General features: G+C 36.9%; 1 protein-coding gene across 1 annotated transcript in view; it reads left to right on the top strand.

Annotated features, from left to right (window-relative positions):
* ACVR1C (activin A receptor type 1C) overlaps positions 1–16496 on the top strand; it is a 97176-nt gene that overhangs the window by 31381 nt on the left and 49299 nt on the right. The gene's annotated exons all lie outside the window — the stretch shown is intronic.

The following is a 16496-nucleotide window of genomic DNA, read 5'->3' as shown; positions in this document are numbered from 1 at the left end:
TGCTAAAATTCTCTAGAGCCTGGCTGAGGTTGATTTTTTAAAAATTGTACAAGACTGTCGAAACACTGACAACAGCATAACAATTTTGAAGAAATCTGTCCACATGAATTGTATTTGTTGAAGTGATTAATGAACCTAGAATAAAATATAAACTTTTATGTACCCTTTTGAAGGAAAGAAATTAAAATGTATACCAAGAAAAAAGAAGAGAAAAAAGAGCAAAACTAAAAATAGTAGATTGCCAACTTTTATGGAAACAGGATCTTTTTTTCATGGGTGCCTTCTGCATATCTTCTTTGTCTGCCCACACTCAAATGAGAGCACTTTTTAGCAGAGAGACAGAGTAGAATCTGACCCTCTATTATTGTGTGAATATATTGCTGCCTTTCCCACAATTTCATGGAGTTTCATCCTAATTTATAAGATGCAAAAATCTTATCTGGCCTTTTATCTGAAATTTGAAGGACTATTAAAGAAGTAAGCAATTCAAATTAAAAACTAATTTATTACATGAAAATGTCCTGTTAGTAAATTTTCTTTAATATGTTAGTATCTATACAGAGATAGATATTCTTCTTCACAAATGAATATTTGAAAGTGCTGTTATCCAGTCTCAGATATTCATATATCACCATATTCTACTATAGTATTTTTAACATATTATTATTATTAATAAATTTACTGCTTTTTTTTAAACTGGAGAACATTTACTTTATGCAAAAACAAGTTTACTTGGCATAAATAGAAGATAACTAAGTAAATAAACAAACAAATGTACTGACTGTATTTCTGGTAGCTATTTTACATTTTCTTTTTAAGAGAAGATAGTCATGGCAAAAACATACTGACATGAAATGAGACATTTTGATACATAATCAGAAAAACTAAGAGAACCAGAGAAGAAAATCTTGTGTGATTTAATGTTATTTAGTATCATATTGGTTTACCACTTCAATAAAATCAGTTCATATACCACCTTTGATACTTGTCTCATTCTTTGGGAAACATTATTCTAAAGCATTATCCTATGTGTTACAACCTCAGAAGTCAATGTTTCATCCCTGAACGCTACTAGGAGTCTTAGATTTACACCACAATTATTCTGTCTCAGATTCCATAGACTTCCTTGGTTTGGTAGTCATTTGATACCTATTGTGATACAAGAATTTATTTTCCATATACTTTCTTCCCTGGTTTTGGTAGACCAGAGACATGAAGATCCCCTATATTTGATGCTGTTCTTCCCATGACCAAGATCAAAAAGACTGAGGGGAAGGAAAGTCTCCATATTAGTCTGTGGCAATGACCTCTTTAATGTGTCTTCTCCATAAAGAATTATCCATAAGAACATGTTCTGCCAGTCAGTAGGGGTACAAGATAATACTGTGCAACAAAATGTCTAGGAGGACAAAATGTTTCACATACAGTAGGGCAAATTAAAGGTACTGAGTGCAGTCAGAATGTGAATCCTTCCCAGTTCAGCTCTAAATTCTGCATAACTACTGAGATGGCTGTATTCTACCTTCAAGTCCAGTTGGGAACCAGCCTTTCTTAAAAAAACAAACAATTTTATTGAGGTATAATTTAGATATAATGAAATGCACACATCTTAAGTGTATAGTTCGATGTGTTTTGACACATACATTTATGTAACTGCCACATTTCTATTACCTCAAAATGTTCTCAGTCAGTCTCCACTTTCACCAAAGCCAGGAAACTGATTTTCTAATTCCTGTAGATTAGATTTATTTTTCCTGGAGTTTCACATCAGAGGAGTCCTATGGAGGAGATTATTTTGCACTTGGCTTCTTTCATTCATCCTGTTTTTGAGATTTATTCATGCAGCTTGTTACCTTTTAACTGCTGGGTAATATCTCTTTTTATGTTTTGCTTTGTTCTTTTTACACACCCATCCACAATGGATATTCAGGTTGTTTCCATTTTGGGGCTGTTGTTAACAAAGATGCTGTGAACAATTGAGTACAAGTCTTTGGATATATGTCATCTTCTCTTGAGAAAATATCTAAGAGTAGAATTGAAGGGTTATATGATAACTATATATTTAATTTTAAAATCTAATCTCCCAAATAGTTTTCAAATTTCTTGTACCATTTTGTATCCCCAGTAGAAATGTCTGATAATTCCGGTTGGTCCCTATTTTTCCAGCACTTAGTATAATCAGTCTTTTTAATTGTGGACATTCAAGTGATTGTGTAGTGGTATTTCATTGTAGTTTTCATTTGTATTGCCTTAATGGTTAATAATTTTAAATTATTTTTTTTTCTTGTGCATATTAGACATTTACATTTCTTTGTTTATAAAGTGTCAAATCTTTTGCATATTAAATTCATTTACCTTCTTATGGATGACTTTAAGATTCTTTATATATTCTGAATACAAGTCCTTTATCTGATAGGGGTATTATGAGGATTTTCTCACATTCTATGGATTTTGACATTTTGTTTCCTTGAAGGTGTCTTTTGGAGAGTAGAAGATCAAAATTTGATGAAGTGCATTTTATTTTTTAAAAAATTATTAATGGTTCATATATTTCATGTCGTAAGAAATCTTCATCTATCCAAAGGTCATAAATATTTTCTTTTATGTCTTCTTCTAGGAATTTTAACATTTCAGCTTTTACATTTAAGTCTATGTTTAGTTTAAATTTAATTTTTGTTATTTTGTGAGGTTAGGTGGAATGTTTATTTTTTCCATGTGTATTTGAAGTTGTTCCCAGCATCATTTATTGCAAAATCCATCCTTTCGATTTCTTTGACCTTTTGATTTAAAATAAAGTGACCATATGTATATGGGTATATTTCTGGCCTCCAGATGTCTATACTTATGCCACTATGAAACACTCTTGATTATTATAGCTTTATAGTAAGTATTAAAATCCGATAATATGACCCTTCCAACTTTGTTCATTTTCAAGTTGATTTGCTATCCTATTTGCGTTTCCATTTTAGAATTGGTACTTCCCTGGAAGTCCAGTGGTCAAGACTACAGTCCCACTGCAGAGTGCACAGGTTGGATCCCTGGTCAGGGAACTCTGGCATACCGCTGCACAGCCAAAAAAAGAAAAAGTGGAAAAATGAATTTTAGAATCATTTTGACAACTTTCCTAAAAATACAATGCTGAAATTTTTATTAGATTGAGTATGGATTAGTTGGAGAAAATAGTCATGTAACAATGTTAAATTTTTTGGTCCATGAACATAATATGTTTTTCCATTTATTTAATTTTACTTCAGTTACTCTTAGTGTCTTAGAGTTTCAGAAAACACGTCTTATACATATTTTACTTGGATTTTTCTCTAAGTATTGCATGTTTTTAGGTGCTATCATAAATGGTATTTTTGACATCTCAATTTCTATATGTTAACTGCCAGTATATGAAAATAAAATTAATTTTATATATTGGCCTTATATCTGATACACACTAGTAAAGTCATGCTCAAAATTCTCCAAGCCAGGCTTCAGCAATATCTGAGCCGTGAACTCCCAGTTGTTCAAGCAGGTTTTAGAAAAGGCAGAGGCACCAGAGATCAAATTGCCAACATCCGCTGGATCATGGAGAAAGCAGGAGAGTTTCAGAAAAACATCTATTTCTGCTTCATTGACTGTGCCAAAGCCTTTGACTGTGTGGATCACAATAAACTGTGGAACATTCTGAAAGAGATGGGAATAACAGACCACCTAACCTGCCTCTTGAGAGACCTGTATGCAGGTCAGAAAGCAACAGTCAGAACTGTACATGAAACAACGGACTGGTTCCAAATAGGAAAAGGAGTACGTCAAGGTTGTATATTGTCACCCTGCTTATTTAACTTCTATGCAGAGTACATCATGAGGAACGCTGGGCTGGAAGAAGCACAAGCTGGAATCAGGATTGCTGGGAGAAATCTCAATAACCTCAGATATGCAGATGACACCACCCTTATGGCAGAAAGTGAAGAGGAACTCAGAAGCCTCTTGATGAAAGTGAAAGAGGAGAGTGAAAAAGTTGGCTTGAAGCTCAACATTCAGAAAACGAAGATCATGGCATCTGGTCCCATCACTTCATGGGAAATAGATGGGAAAGCAGTGGAGACAGTGTCAGACTTTATTTTTTTGGGTTCCAAAATCACTTCAGATGCTGATTGCAGCCATGAAATTAAAAGACGCTTACTCCTTGGAAGGAAAGTTATGACCAACCTAGATAGTATATTAAAAAGCAGAGATATTACTTTGCCGACAAAGGTCTGTCTAGTCAAGGCTATGGTTTTTCCCGTGGTCATGTATGGATGTGAGAGTTGGACTGTGAAGAAAGCTGATCACTGAAGAATTGGTGCTTTTGAACTGTGGTGCTGGAGAAGACTCTTGAGAGTCCCTTGGACTGCAAGGAGATCCAACCAGTCCATTCTAAAGGAGATCAATCCTGGGTGTTCATTGGAAGGACTGATGCTAAAGCTGAAACTGCAATACTTTGGCTACCTCATGTGACGAGTTGACTCACTGGAAAAGACTCTGATGCTGGGAAGGATTGGGGGCGGGAGGAGAAGGGGATGACAGAGAATGAGATGGCTGGATGGCATCACCGACTCGATGGACATGAATTTGAGTGAACTCCGGGAGTTGGTGATGGACAGGGAGGCCTGGCATGCTGTGATTCATGGGATTGCAAAGAGTTGGACACGACTGAGCGACTGAACTGAACTGAACTATATCTTATAAGCTTATGAGAATAACATATTATAGTAGCTTTAAAAAAAATTCTTTGACATTTTCTACATACAGAATAATTTTGTCTGCGAGTACAGCCAATTTTCCATCTTCCTTTCTGGTCTCTATGCATTTTATTTCCTTTTCTTGCTTTTTTGCACTGGCTAGGATCACCAATATCATGAGGAGTTGGAGTGGTTAAAGTAAATATCCTTGTCTTTTTCCTGGTTCTAGGAGGAATGCCCTCACTCTTTTACCATCAAGTGTGAAGGATTTTGTTTTTGTTTTTTGGTATACCATTGTTATCAACTGAGGAAATTTGCTTTTATTCCTAGTTTGGGGAAAGTCTTTTTAAAAATCATGAATGAATATTAATATTTTCAAGGATTTATTGAGATTATAACATGACTTATTTACTGATATGATGGATTACCTTGATTAATTTTCAAAGATTACTCATAACTGGGAAGGTATGTATGCTAGTAATCAATTTGTCTACAAAGAAATGCCTTGTGAGATTTAATGATATCAAATTTCTTTTCATAAACTAAGAACTTGTTTCTTGAGTGACTTGCTGTGGTAAATTGACATTAAATTGAGTAGGATTGCGTGTGCAGTCATCTTGTATTGGATTGTGAGGTAGCGCTGAATGGTTACTAGCTGTGTTTGGAACAGCAGCTGTTGGAGAGGAGTTGGGAACCCTCAGACTGAGCAGTGACACAGCCAGTGCCAGTAACTTCGCTGTTTTTGTGTCATCAGAAAGTGTGGTTGATATACCCTGCTTTGCCCAAAGAGAATTTATCAATTTCAAACGTGATCACATATATATCAAATATATAAACGTGCTCTGAAAAGCAGACAATGTGACATTTCTACAGTACTTAATACACTGCATCACATTCATGAGTAAAATGGTAGAAGAAAAGGTCGAGAGGTGACCAGAACAGGTTGAAGAAAATCTGGGATTTCTCTTTTCAGTTACAGCTGAGAACCAAGTGGGTCCTTGCCTCCTGGCTCTTTCAGCCATCACCCCAGACTGTGGGGTCATTTCTGGGTAGCTGACTTGGTGTAGATATAGTGACTACACTTGTCATGTTTCAGCTGTCTCTGTTCTGTCCTGAGTCCTGCTTATGATGACTGAGCTCTTCCTATATTTCTTTGTGACAAAATTCCTGCCCTGAATACATCTTGTGACTGTTTCCTCCCCATTTCCTCTTCCTGATGGTGTCTTTATAACTCAGCACCTGGAAATCTGCAGCCACAAACTGTTGCCCTCCTAAAATCCTTTGAAGTGTTTGATTCTAATTCTTAGACTAGTAGCTTTCGTACAGGTTTCCATTGGGACACGCAGAAACACATTTTGTGTAATTTCCCCCATATGTGCACCTTATCTGAAATAAGAATTTTATAAAATATTCTTACCTGTAAAATGTGCAAGGTACTACATACACTTTCATTAAGTTTGTATTCTAATCATATCCCACAAGTTGTTTACATGTTTACAGTTTAAGAAACACTGCTTAGTTGATATTTAAAATGAAGTAATTTTAAATGCAGCAAGGACATTTATTATTTTAATTTACTAGTTCAACAATCTATTGATATTAAGAATCTAGTTACTATTTTAATATATAATTTTTTTAATGGCCTTTTAAAACCTTACCCATTCATTTTAAATACTAAATTGGATTAGAGTCAAATTAATTTGGATCATTGTAACCAAGATTTTATTTAGATCACATAAAATTCAATCACTTGCCCTTAAAAAAGTATTTCTTTGTTTGACATTGCATGCAGGTTTAATCCTTAGGGGTTAATTTTTTTGATAGAAGTAATTTTGTAGTTTGGTAGACATATAACATTAGAAAAAATTGTTTGTTTCCCTGGAGCTTATTCTGTTAGATATATTTGATGTCACTGGAGGGACCTTCAAGTTCAACTATTATCACAAATATTTCGAGGGTTTTTTCTTATGTAAACTTGGAAACCAACAACCATTTCCAAAAACAGTTGTGTTTTGACTAGTGCTTGGAGTTCATGTATAGCAAATATGTTATTATTTTCATTAGGCAGCATACCAAATATATTTAAAAATTACAATTAAATATAGGCCATGCAAATAAATCAATTAAGCAAGAGAAACATATTTTATGTAGTGTAACCTAATTTCTTATTAATGTTTATTTTTAGACCGGATAAAAACAACTCTTTTAAACTCCAAAAATATCTACCCACCTTTCCAGATGCTGTCTGTCTTGCCCTGACTCCAGTGACTTTAGATTTAGTACTTCTCAGGCTTTATTAAATTTCTTTCACAGTAACTCATGCAGATTCTCCATTCACAACTTCCTCTGAAATTAAGAGAGACTCTACTTTGGTAGGAAAAATTCAGCTTCAAAAGTAAATGCTGTATTCTTAACTCTTAAAGAATATTTCCATTTCAATAAAAAAAAGGACTTATTTACCCAAATGTGTACTTTTGGGGTGGAGGATGGGGGAGGGAGGTTGTTTGTAGGGTGAAAAAACAAATAATAAATGAAAGAGTTCCATTTTTTGGAAAAAGTTCTGAGAGATATTTTGGGTGTGTGTCCCTATAATGGGTTCTGTCTGTGAGCCCTCTAATAAATTGCACAGTTTCTTCACTGATTTAGTTTAAGATGAACCTTTTGTATCTATTCTTCAAGCTTCTTAAACTCTTTTCCCTATATTTTCTAATATTTGAGTCTCTGATCATTTTAATATCTATAGCTTCTATGAATTTGAATCTGCTGATTTCTATTCTTGGTTGGCCACTTTCCTTGTGTGTTTTGTAATTTTTTGATTGTGAGCTCATGTTTTGAGAATCATATCTGGAGGAAACTTTTGAGGTCTATTTTAAAATCTGTTCCTCCAGATGAGACTTATATTAGCTTCTGCCAGGTATCTGGAGGTGCTACCAACTGAAATCTATTCAGTGTTTTGATTAGTTTTTTTTTTTTTTTGGCCAACATATAGCATGAATTATGGCTCTAAGTATGCCTATATAGATGCACACTAATGGTGAGAATCTCTTGAAGAGATTTTTTTTTCCTGCTCTACTGAAAGTGAAGATTGAGACAAACAAATAGATGAATATAGACCCAGTGTCTCTCTGCAGAACATTTTCTGTTTTATTTTCAATGTAATACCATTCATATTTGACTGATTTATACTAGGATCTCTGACCTGACCTTTTGTGATTTCAGGAACCATGTTTTATCTCCTGATCTTGTGATATAGTCTGATATACTAAGCATTTAACTACCAAGGACTGGCAGATGCTTTCAGGGTAAATGGCCATCCTAGTGCTCAGGTATCTCTTTGGATCTGAATTTTATTGTTGGTTGCTGAGTAATTCATTTATTTCCCTACCAGGTTAATCATATAATAGAAAAAAGTTTTTCATTTGTATTTTATTCAGCATTTTTGTGTATGCTGTACTAAGAAGGGCTTCTGTGGACATATAAAGTGTAACTTGGCAGAAGTGGAAATTCCATGATGGTTTATTTTTGAAATGATGCTGGCGTAATTATCTATCCATCTGGAAGAAGACAGGGCTGTACCACAGTGTCATACCATATATAAAAATAAATTACAGCTTGATTAAATATCTAATTGTGAAACATAAAACAATTTAAATGTCAGAGGAAAATTTAGGAAAAAAAGATTTTTATGACTTTACAGTATGGAAGCTGTTTTAAATAAGACAGGAAATCCAACTGTTATAAAAGGAAAAGACATATAATTGACTACATGGAAACTAAAATAAAAATGAATAATAAAAGATAACATAAGTGAAACCAAAGATAAATATGGGATAGAAATATTTGTATTATATATAACTAGAAAAAAAGGTAACTATTTAAAAAATAATGAGCCTCTGTGTGTGTGTGTGTGTGTCTTTGTGTATCCATGTACATGGCAAGAGAAAGAGTGAAACGAGGGAGGAAAGAGAGTGCTAAATGAAAAAAAGGGGCAAAAAACACTTTTTACAGAAATTTTATAGAAGAAAATATTCAAAGTGGTCAAGTATTGAAAAGATGATCAAGTACTGAAAAAATAAATGCTGGGAAGATGCAAACTGAAGTAACATTACCATTTTTTTCCACCCATTGGAATTGATAAAATTAAAAGACGCTTACTCCTTGGAAGGAAAGTTATGACCAACCTAGATAGCATATTAAAAAGCAGAGACATTACTTTGCCAACCAAAGTCCGTCTAGTCAAGGCTATGGTTTTTCCCGTGGTCATGTATGGATGTGAGAGTTGGACTGTGAAGAAAGCTGATCGCCGAAGAATTGATGCTTTTGAACTGTGGTGTTGGAGAAGACTCTTGAGAGTCCCTTGGAGTGCAAGGAGATCCAACCAGTCCATTCTGAAGGAGATCAGTCCTGGGTGTTCATTGGAAGGACTGATGCTAAAGCTGAAACTGCAATACTTTGGCCACCTCATGCGACGAGTGACTCACTGGAAAAGACTCTGATGCTGGGAAAGGTTGGGGGCGGGAGTAGACGGGGACGACAGAGAATGAGATGGCTGGATGGCATCACCGACTCTGTGGACATGAGTTTGAGTGAACTCTGGGAGTTCGTGATGGACAGGGAGGCCTGGCGTGCTGTGATTCATGGGGTCGCAGAGAGTCGGACACGACTGAGCGACTGAACTGAACTGAACTGAACTGAAAGGAAGATGTTTTCAACTAAAAGTATCAGACACTTAGATAATATCTTAACCAATGAGGGAGTTCGCAGCCTCAACATGATAAGAAATCTGGAAATAGGTCTTTCTTTGATTTGTTAACATACAGACTCAAGAATGTCAACAGCCTACTTTCAGTTTTATTTTCATGAGAGTCAGTGAATGACATCGTTGTTTACAGTATTATTATCTGCTGCTGCTAAGTCACTTCAGTCGTGTCCGACTCTGTGCGACCCCATAGATGGAAGCCCACCAGGCTCCCCCATCCCTGGGATTCTCCAGGCAAGAACACTGGAGTGGGTTGCCATTTCCTTCTCCAATGTGTGAAAGTGAAAAGTGAAAGTGAAGTCGCTCAGTCGTGTCCGACCCTTAGCGACCCCACGGACTGCAGCCTACCAGGCTCCTCCATTCATGGGATTTTCTAGGCAATAGTACTGGAGTGGCTTGCCATTGCCTTCTCCGTATTATTATCTAACTTTCTGATATTCTTATTTGGAACGTTTTTTCCTCCTGCATATCTGCTTTTTCTAGCAAGGGAAATGTTGGGTTTTTCTACTAGCAATCTCAAGATTCAGAGAAAAGTGAAAAAACATGGTTGGCTCAATTTGAGTCGTCTAATAGAAACCGTCATGTTTAGCAGAAAGGTCTCTTTCCTTACTGCCAGTTTAAAATGGATGCAAATTCATCTCCTCTAACCCCAGGGAGGAGGCTTGTATTTATTACTAAGCAGAACAGGGAAAAAAAAAAAAAACAAATAAAGATAAACACCTTTAAAACAAACCCAAAACCTTATTTTTGGAAAGGTGTGAACATAGCCTAGCCATCACAGAGATGTTACACCTGAGTTTCCATTGCCCGAGTGATACTCTCAGCAGAAAACTTAAAAGAAGAAAAACTTAAAAAAAAAAAAAAATTTTGACCCAGATTAATAGTGTCCAGTGGCCTGCCAGAAGAAAGTTCAGACTCTCTGGAGAAAGGTACTTTAATATCAGGTCTCAGAGAGACACACACAAACGCTTTTGCAAGGACATGAGAGGTCCATAATGAAGAACAAGCACTCCAAGCACACAAGGATTCAAAATGACATGACAGCGGAATAGAGCACAAGGTTTCATATGTTGGAGTTATCAGACTATAATTATAGAGCACCCATTCTTCTAAGTTTAAAGAAGCAAAATGAAAATTTAAAACATTTCTTAGAGGTTAGGAAATTGTAAAAAAAAATGGACTAGTAGATTTGAAAGGTAAAAATAAAAACTTTTTAAAATTAAAAATACAGTAACAAAAATTAGAAACTTAATGTATAGGTTTAACAACAGTTGGTATAACAACTGAAGAGAGGATTAGGGATCTGAAATACGGGTCAGAAGAAACTACTTTGTGTGCAGTAATACAGAGAACACATAATGGGGAATATGGAAGAGAGGAGGATAAGTAGAGGAAAGTATAAGAAGCTTTGATACGTGCTTTGATACGCATATATGCGATATATGTGCATTAACATACAATGCGTATGCTGCTGCTGCTGCTGCTGCTGCTGCTAAGTCACTTCAGTCGTGTCCGACTCTGTGTGACCTCATAGACGGAAGCCCACCAGGCTCCCCCGTCCCTGGGATTCTCCAGGCAAGAACACTGGAGTGGGTTGCCATTTCCTTCTCCAATGTGTGAAAGTGGAAAGTGAAAAGTGAAAGTGAAGTCGCTCAGTCGTGTCCGACCCTTAGCGACCCCACGGACTGCAGCCTACCAGGCTCCTCCATCCATGGGATTTTCTAGGCAAGAGTACTGGAGTGGCTTGCCATTGCCTTCTCCGATACAATGCGTATAGTAGATACAAATGTTGACATTTCTATTAGTAGCAGGTAAAATTAACTTCAATGCAAAAATTATTTCTAGAGTTAAAAAAGATCACTTTGTAATGACTAAAGTTTCAATTTACGAGGGATTCTTAATAAATTAAAATTTCTGTCTACTTAAGAATATGATCTCAGAAATAGAGAAAATATTTACAGATGTATAAGGAAAAATAGAGACGTCCATGATCTCAGAAGGCGATTTTAATATACCATTGTCTTGGTAATAGAATAAATAGATTTAAAAAAAACAGCGTGACTACACAAGGTTGAAACAACATGATTTATGAGCAACCTAATTTTTAGAAAATTATAACATAAATTATAATAGTCTTATGACATATCTGTATGGAACATTTCAAAGCCCAAGAGGTTCTACCACAAAATTCCAGTAAATTTCCAGGAATAGATAATTGTGTAATTATTACACAAACTCCTCCAAACCATGCACAAAGAGGAAACACTCCTTAACCCATTCTGTGCATAACTTTGATATCAAAACCCAACAAAGACAGTATGAAAAAAGAAATAGCAAGTCATTCTCATCTATGAACATTATACGCAAATATCCCAGGCTTCCCTAGTGTCTCAGACAGTAAAGAATCCACCTGCAATGTGGGAGACCTGGGTTCAATCCCTGGGTTGGGAAGATTCCCTGGAGGATGGCATGGCAACCCACACCAGTGTTCTTGCTGGAGAATCCCCATGAACGGAGGAGGCTGGCGGGCTATAGTCCGTGGGGTCTCAAAGAGTCGGACAGGACTGAGCAACTATCAGCACAGCAAATGCAAATATCCCGAGTTTAACCTGTAACAATACAGGAAAAGAGATTCTGGGGAAAACAGTACAGGGACAGAGAAATGATTATTCCCCAAATCAGGATAATGATACCCTGGGGGATGGGAAAGGATCTGATCATGTGAGTTATCTCTTGAGTGGGGAACAGGGAAGGGATAAGGGGGCCAGAGATGTATGGGGATTTATAATTATATGCTGTATGTATATATTATATGCAGTTTTCTGTGTATTTGTTATATTTCACAACAAAAGAGCAAAACATCAAGTTTCAAAGTAACTTTTGACAATGGGTGAATTTACAAAACTTACACATTTTCTTAACATGTGGAGTTGATTTGGAGAGCTCCCAGGCTAAGGACATTATTCAGTTCTTTCCTTATAAATTTTTATGCTCTCTGTTTTGCTGCACATGTGTTCTTTTCCTAATGGAAAAAATCTAATGGCTCAAAGTTTACGAAGGCTGTAAGTATTTCAAAGACATCTAGTTTCCTCCGATACCCATTTAGTAGCAGAACCTAGACTTAGATGGGTGTGTGGCTGTCTACCTAACTGACAGAATTTTGAGCAACTCTTAATGGTAAGTGTGGCCATATGACTAAGTTCTGGCTAAGTTCTGCCAGCGTTTTGGAGAACTTCTGAAAAGACTCATTTAAAACACAACTGACACCTTATTATGCCATCTTCCATCATGCTGCCTGGAGGTAAAGGTTGAAATATAGCAGCTTGTTTGTACCATGAGGATAATGACTACACCACAGGGATGGAAACGGGAGATAATAGGAGCCTGACCAAAAACTTCATGGAGCCAACCTGCTAACATTGGACTCTTGTTGTTTAGTCTCTAAGTCATGTCTGACTCTTTTGTGACCCCAAGAACTGTAGCCTGCTATGCTCCCCAGCCCATGGCATTCTCCAGGCAAGAAACCTGGAGTGGGTAGCCATTCCCTTCTCCAGGGGATCTTCTCACCCAGGAATTGAACCTGTGTCTCCTGCCTTGCAGGTGGGTTTGTTTACTGATGAGCCATCAGGGAGGCCCAAACATTGAACTACCCATCTTCAAATTTCTTTTACATGAAAGAGAAAAGGAAACTTCTGTATAGTTTCCTCTGCAGTTACTAGCTAAACCTAGTTTTAATGAATGTAGAAACAGCAAAACAAGTCATCCAGAGTTCTACCTACTTATGGGTTGTATCTGACCTACAGACAGCTTTCATTTGATGTATATAGTTTCTGGGAAAAAAGTGAATTTTTTATAATGTTAAACATTGAGTCGTAATATAAAAATATAGATACCTGGCTTATCTTGGGGCTTCCCTGATAGCTCAGTTGGTAAAGAATCCACCTGCAATGCAGGAGACCCTGTTCAATTCCTGGTTTGGGAAGATCTGCTGGAGAAGGGATAGGCTACCCACTCCAGTATTCTTGGGCTTTCCTTGTGGCTCAGCTGGTAAAGAATCTGCCTGCAATGCATGAGACCTGGATACAATCCCTGGGTTGGGAAGATCCCCTGGAGAAAGGAAAGGTTACCCACTCCAGTATTCTGGCTAGAGAATTCCATGGACTAAGAATCAGAAGATCTGGCATCCTTGAAGTCTCCCTCTTGGTGTCAGATGGCTGAAGCAGAAGTGACTGACTTCCTTATTGGGCATGAGATTTCCTTGTTCATTCAGGCACTCATTCAGTACTTATTGAGCTTATATCCTGGTAACCTTGGGCTTCCCTGGTGAGTCAGATGGTAAAGAATCTGCCAGCAATGAGGTTTGATCCCAGGGTTGGGAAGATTCCCTGGAAGAGGGCATGGCAACCCACTCCAGTATTCTTGCCTGGAGAATCCCCATGGACAGAGGAGCCTGGAGGACTACAGTCCATGGGGTTGCAAAGAGTTGGATGAGACTGAGCAACTTTCACTTTCAGAGTTCCTACTTTCAGTAGTTTAGTATATTTTCTATTTTAATATAGTCGAGTTATTCTGTTTACTACAATTTTATGTCTGACTTTCTTTTCTTGTTATTAAAACATGTCTTTTCCTACATGAAGCAATCATATTTGTTGCTTGTTTCTTTCATAGCTGTGTTGCATTGTAATTTGTAACAGAAATGATTTTTGGTGACTGTAGGTGACATCAGAAAGATGCTCAGAGAAATAGTGGTGATGTCAAATAGCATCAAGAGCACACTAAAACTGTCATGGAAATTCATCCAGGATAAGGTCAGGAAACCTGGGCTAGAGAAGCCTGTTATTTATAGGGTTAATTTTTATAAGACTTGCTATTTAGTTTATGCGTGCACTAATTACCAACCTTCATATGGAAATAGACTATTCAGCAAAGCATTCAGTTCTGACTGTCTTTGTTCCTATTTTGCTACCAAAACATACAGTGCTTTAATGGGTAAGTATAATAAGAATTTCTGATTTTTCCTTTTGGAGTTCAGTACACTATTTTAATACTATTGTATTTTTAATAATTCAATACAGAAAATATGTGCACAACTCTAAAATGTGGGTACTTTCTTAACCTCAGTACAATTTTCACCTTCCAGTTCTCAGTTGTGTAAAGAAAAAAAGAACAATTTGTTATTTATATAACCTAGGGTGGATGAACAATGCATATTGATTAGGTGCATGTCTAAATTAGACTTACTGAAACCAAACTGAAGGATTACATTTAAAGGAAGATAAAGTGCCGAAACATTAGAATTGAATTTATCAAAAATTAATGTTTAAAGCATGTTATAATTATAAAATTTTGCAGACTCAGATACCAAGTATTATTCTTTGGGGAGCTGAAAAGTCTCCTTCTTTTAATTCCTTTAAAGAAACCCATTGATGCCTCTTAACTTTTATGGTTTTCTATTTTAAGCATAAATTCATAGCTCTAGGCAGCGTAAGGTGACAGGACAAGCTGAGAAATACTCATGGGACCCCTTGTGGAATTGTTCTGCCATCACATCAGCAAATCCATTTGTAGCTCATTCTCTGAGGACTTACCCACACCTGACAGGTGTGCCAGACGGGCATATTTTTTTCCCCATAAACTGAAAGATGCTATAATTTTTGCATTTTGGAAAGCGTGTGAAAAGTAAGCATACAAAAAGTCAAACTTGTGCTCTAAGAGATTAATATAGGAAGCATTTCTTGTCTCAGGGAACAAGTACACTGATTTTAATTAAGAAATTTTGTTCATAGGGATATAATAGGAAATTGAAAGTGAAATTTATAAGCAATCTTAAATTGAGGATTTTACACTAGATAAGGCATACTCTTCTCAATTATGTAAATACTATTACCTGTTTATTGAAATACTTTTGGGGGTCATTATAATATGCAGGCATTGAACTGACTGAATATATCATTATCTCAATGTCATTCCTTTCAAGTGAACAAGCTACTCTATGTGAATGTGTTTTCTGTTCAGTTCAGTCCAGTTCAGTCGGCAGTCATGTCCGACTCTTGGCAACACCATGAACCGCAGCACACCAGGCCTCCCTGTCTATCACCAACTCCCAGAGTTTACCCAAACTCATGTCCATTGAATCAGTGATGCTATCTAACCATCTCATCCTCTGTCGTCCCCTTCTCCTCCTGCCTTCGTGTTATCTGTAAGAGTAATTATATTAGCTGGAACTTTAAGACAGAGAAGTGTAACTTTTCCTTCACCATCAATATTTTAAGTGCTTTCTCTGAACAATGCTCTCTGCTATGAGATTGGGTGCTGTTTCCAAGGAACTTTCATTTTTGTCTTACGGAAAAGATTGACTTAAAAAAAAACTAACATATTCCTTGAGTAATTACTATCTAATTTCTTTATAGAAATGTATCAATGAAGAATGAAAATGAAAGTAAAAGTGAAGTGTTAGTTGCTCAGTTGTGTCTGACACTTTGTGACCCCATGGACTGTAGCCTGCCACGTTCCTCTGTCCATGGAATTCTCCAGGCAAGAACACTGGAGTGGGTTGCCGTTTCCTTCTTCAGGGGATCTTCCTGACCCAGGGATCAAACTCAGTCTCATTCATTGCAGACAGGTTCTTTACCACCTGAGCCACCAGGGAAGCCTTATTTAAGAATACTAAGTTCAGTTCAGTTCAGTCGCTCAGTTGTGTCTCACTCTTTACCACTCCATGGACTGCAGCAAGCCAGGCTTCCCTGTCCATCACTAACTCCCAGAGCTTGCCCAAACTCATGTCCATCGAGTCGGTGATGCCATCCAACCATCTTATCCTCTGTCATCCCATCTCCTCCTGCCTTCACAGTCTTTCCCAGCATCAGAGTCTTTTCCAATGAGTCAGTTCTTTGCATCAGGTGGCCAAAGCATTGGAGTTTCAGATTCAACATCAGTCCTTCCAATGAATATTCAGGACTGATTTCCTTTAGGGTTGACTGGTTTGATCTACTTGCAGTCCAAGGGATTCTCAAGAGTCTTCTCCAGCA

Source organism: Moschus berezovskii, chromosome 2 (genome assembly GCF_049115385.1).
Source record: "Moschus berezovskii isolate FMDL1 chromosome 2, NW_MosBer_1.0, whole genome shotgun sequence".
In the NCBI taxonomy this organism is placed as follows: Eukaryota; Metazoa; Chordata; class Mammalia; order Artiodactyla; family Moschidae; genus Moschus; species Moschus berezovskii.
This window is presented reverse-complemented; position numbering and strand designations above follow the sequence as displayed.